This window comes from Crocuta crocuta, unplaced genomic scaffold, assembly GCF_008692635.1.
Source record: "Crocuta crocuta isolate KB4526 unplaced genomic scaffold, BGI_CrCroc_1.0 scaffold110, whole genome shotgun sequence".
Lineage (NCBI taxonomy): Eukaryota > Metazoa > Chordata > Mammalia > Carnivora > Hyaenidae > Crocuta > Crocuta crocuta.
This window is the reverse complement of record NW_027527386.1, coordinates 2,489,196-2,493,538: the sequence shown is the minus strand read 5'-3', so window position 1 is coordinate 2,493,538 and position 4,343 is coordinate 2,489,196. Positions and strand designations below refer to the sequence as shown.

At 60.8% G+C, this 4,343-nt stretch overlaps 1 long non-coding RNA gene across 1 annotated transcript; it reads left to right on the top strand.

Moving 5' to 3' along the window:
• Nucleotides 1-2,794: 2,794 nt before the first annotated feature.
• On the top strand, nucleotides 2,795-3,607 carry LOC144221583 (uncharacterized). Its single transcript, XR_013332114.1, has 2 exons — nucleotides 2,795-3,118; nucleotides 3,348-3,607. It is a non-coding gene; the product is annotated as an uncharacterized LOC144221583 (long non-coding RNA).
• Nucleotides 3,608-4,343: the final 736 nt, after the last annotated feature.

The window sequence follows — 4,343 nt, the reverse complement described above, 5'->3', positions numbered from 1 at the left end:
GGGGTGCAGGGGTGCAGGGGGGGGGGGCCGGGGCTGGGCATTCTCCCGACATGCCCATAACTTCCCGTGTGGGCCAGCGGCCCCGACAGGGCGGGTCTGGGCTCTCAGAATCCCCGGGGGCCGGAGCTGGCTGATACGGAGGCCGCAGGCCGGGCTCTGGGATTCCCAGGGACCCCCCGCACCTCGAGGTCACTCCGGGTCCGGCTCCCGCTGGTGCTGCACTCCACCCGGTGAGGCGAGGGCCGCGACCACCCCGCCTACAGAGGTCGGGAGGCTCTGCGGTCTCCGGGATGGCCCGCTGCAGCAGCCTGCGGGCATGATCCACGGGTCACGGCNACAGGTCAGGCGCGGCCTTGGCCTGCCCTGGGGTCGCTCACCTGGGGAGAATCGGCCGTGTGGTGAGGAGGCCACCTGCCGGCAGACAGCAGCTTCTACAGCCCCAGCTGAGCCTTTGGATGAGGCGGGAGGCTCGACTGCAACCTCATCAGATACCCCACACCAGAACAGGCCACCCGTGGACTCCTGACCACAGACACCAGGAGGTAACAAATGCGAGCCGTTGTTTAAAGCTGCTACGTTTTGGGGTCTATGTCCACAGCAACAGCCATCTGATCTGCTTGGGGTTTCCACACGGCCGCTTAGAGTACAGAGAAGGACAGCGGGTGGGGGCTGTCAACCCGGATGGCCTCCCTGCCCTCCCCTTCCCCACCCCCTGCACTCCTGTCACACAGCTTCCTTGCTGTTCCCTACAGGCACCAGGCACAGTCCTGCCCCAGGGCCCTTGCACATGCTTCTCTACCTGGGATGCCCTTCCCCATTTCACCGTTCAGGCCTGGATCAATCTCGGCCTCAGAGAGGCCTCCCTGCACCCCTGGTGAGGCCAGCTCCCTAACCCGTTCTCCGCCCCCCATCGTAACTCCTGCCCCAGTCAGTTTCAACCTTCTATTTAATCCGCGGGTCCTCCAGTGGCTGCTCCCTTCGAGGCCCGGAGCCCCGTGAGGGCAGCACTCGCATCCTGCTCCACCACCACAGCCCGGGGGCCCGTGCTCACACCCGTTGGCTGCAGCACCGGGACCCGCTCCCTTCTCCCTGGTGGTGACCCCGGGAGTCACGGTCAGGGGCCAGGGCACGAAGGGCATGGCTCAGGAGGCAGGTGGGAGGGACGGGCCTTGGGGCACCACCTGCAGCACGTCCCTAACCACTGAGCCACCGCTCCAACACCCCACTGGGCTCCAGGGACCGGCTAGGAAGCAGCAGGCATGTGGGCACAGTAACAAAGGGCTGGCATTTGCTGGGTCTGAACCACACCGTCTGACACATCCGACAGCCGTGCGAGGTGGGGGCCACGGCTCTGAGAGGCCAGGTCACCAGCCTGAGGCTCCCCAGGGAAAAGTGGAATGGACGCACATGACTCCGCGCAGCCAGGCCACAGGCTCACGGAGGGAAGGGGATGGGCAAGAGCCAGCCGTGCCAAAGGCAGCAGAGCCTCCCCGGAGGAAGGAAGAGCTGGTGCAAAGGCCCTGGGGCAGGACTGTGCCTGCAGAGTTGGGGAATCGGCACAGAGGACAAGTGGCCGGAACAGAGTAAGAAGAGATGAGGGTAGGGATGGGACAGGCCTTGTTGCCCCTGTCGCCGTGGGGACCCACGTGTGGCTGGCCTTCTCCAGGCCTTCCCAGCCTGGGGGCTTCCTGGAGGCAAGCCTGGGATCCACCCTGGTGGAGGCCAGGCCAGGGCTGGAGGCTGATCTAGGCGTTGAATGAACACCCAAGCCGCCCATGCTGCTCTTGTCACGGGGGCAAAGGCCTCACTGCCCGGTGCCGGACTCTTCCTGGGCTCCTTCTGGGTTCTACCAGGCATGGGCTTCCCTGCGGGCCCGGCATACAGTGGGTGCTCAATAACGAGCCGATAAGCGGGTGGCATGGGTGACTAGTACGTATACAAGGGAGTATCATACAGCGTTTAAAAGAACCCAGTGGTCGGGGCGCCTGGGTGGCTTAGTCGGTTGAGCGTCCGACTTTCGCTTAGGTCATGATCTCGCGGTTCGTGGGTTCGAGCCCTGCGTCGGGCTCTGTGCTGACTGCCAGCTCAGAGCCTGGAGCCTGTTTCAGTCTGTGACTCCCTCTCTCTCTGACCCTCCCCTGCTCACGCTGTCTCTCTCTCTCTCAGAAATAAATAAAGAAAAAAAAAAACAAAAAAACAAAAAGAAAAACAAACAAACAAAAAAAAGAACCCAGTGGCTCTGAGCGACACCGTCAGGAGCTAAGAGCCAACCCAAACTTAATACGTGAAGATGTAAAACGCGGTAGGCGCCTGGGGACTCAGTTGGTTGAAGGGTCATCTGACTCTGNAGTCTGTGACTCCCTCTCTCTCTGACCCTCCCCTGCTCACGCTGTCTCTCTCTCTCTCAGAAATAAATAAAGAAAAAAAAAACCAAAAAAACAAAAACAAAAACAAACAAACAAAAAAAAGAACCCAGTGGCTCTGAGCGACACCGTCAGGAGCTAAGAGCCAACCCAAACTTAATACGTGAAGATGTAAAACGCGGTAGGCGCCTGGGGACTCAGTTGGTTGAAGGGTCATCTGACTCTGGCTCAGGTAGTGATCTCATGGTTTGGGAGTTTGAGCCCCACCTCGGGTCACTGCTGTCAGCACAGAGCCTGGAGCTGCTTCAGACCTTCTGCCCCCCCGCCCCTCCCCCACCCGTGCACGCATGCGTGCTCTCTCCTTCTCTCTCAAAAATAAACAAACGTTTCAAAAAATGTAAAATGCAGAACAGAGTCGGAAGAATCCCATTTCCCCATTTCAATATGGCAGCAAAGCCACAGTAATCAAGGCAGTGTGGTCCGGGTGTAGACAGACGGGGATGCCCGTGGAATGGTCCAGAGTGCATCAGTGAGGACCCAGAACTTAACACGCACATTCCCAGCCCGCGGATTTCAACAGCACCCAGACGGCTCCCTGTCGGCCTGTGGCTCTAGGACATCCGGGTTTCACGCACAGTGACGTCGGGCCCTACCTCACGCCAGACGCTCGGGGGGCTCCAGAAGCAGCAGAAATCTAAGCCAACCGAGCGGATGGAGCCACAGAGCTCTCAGGAGAAAACGGGCAAATCATCGCGGTGAGTCAGGTTGTGGTTTCTTGGACGTGACAACTGAAGTCCAAACAGCCGAAGGAAAAATAAACTGGACTCTTCCTCAAAATTAAAAATGTTTGCACCACAGGGCACCCGGCCAGCTCAGGCCGGGAGGCCTTGATCTCAGGGTCATGACTTTGAGTCCCATGTTGGGCAAAAAGATTACTTAAAAAATTAAATAAACTTAAAAATAATCTTTGCATTTCAAAGGTAGCCTACCACCAAGAAATCGAAGAGACAATCTGCAGAATGGGAGGAAATATCTGCACGTCATAGATCAAGTAAGGGACCTGTATCGTATCTAGAATATATAAAAAGTGCTGACAATTCAACAAGAAAATCAACCCAAATAAAAAATGAGCAAAGGATCTCAAGAGACGCTTCTGGCGGGAGAACGGACAAATGGCCGGCAAGCCCAGGAAGGCCTGCTTCGCGTCACCCATCAGCAGGAAACGCAAAGCAAAACCGCAGGAAGACGCCACCTCGCGCCCACCGGGAGGGCTAGGCTCCACGCGGCTCCAGGAGCGGGGGATCAGGGCCCTGGGCCGGCGGGGCGGCCGCCGTGCAGTCGGGCGGCCCGGGAGGGCGGGACGCGGAGCTTCCATCCGCCCAAGGGAAGCGACAACACGCACGGGACCTGGCGCCACGCTCGGCAACGTCATCCGGACGGGCGGAAAGTGGGAACTGCCCAAAGGTCCGTCCGGCCTCGTGAGACGCGGGGCGTCACTCGGCCCCGAAGGGCAGCGAGGCGCCGACACCGCCTCCCCGCGGGGACCCTGAGCACACGGCCGCGAGGGACACNGGCCTCGGGGGCGGGGCCCCGGCCAGGCGCCGGCCCCGCCCCCCACGCGGAGGCCCGCCCCCTTCGGCATCTGCATCCCCACCCTCATCTCGGGCCCAGAGCGACTGTTCCCGGAGTGGTAAACAGGAAGCCTTGCAAAGGATGGGGGAGGGCGGCCACGAATCCAGGGCTCGGCAGGCTCAGGCCTTGGGCGGGTGGACGGAGTTCCAGAGAAGGAAGATTCCAGAGCTTTCGCCACTCTTGCCACAGGCACGGTTGCACACACGTCCATGCCGGGCACAGGCCTCCCACGGAAGCCCAGGGCCTGATGCCCGGGGGGAGCAGGTGGGCTTCCCGAGTGGGGTCCCGCCCGGGGGACCGGCTGCCCCCAGGCCTGGAGGGGTGATCCTGGGCCGGACCCTAGCGAGG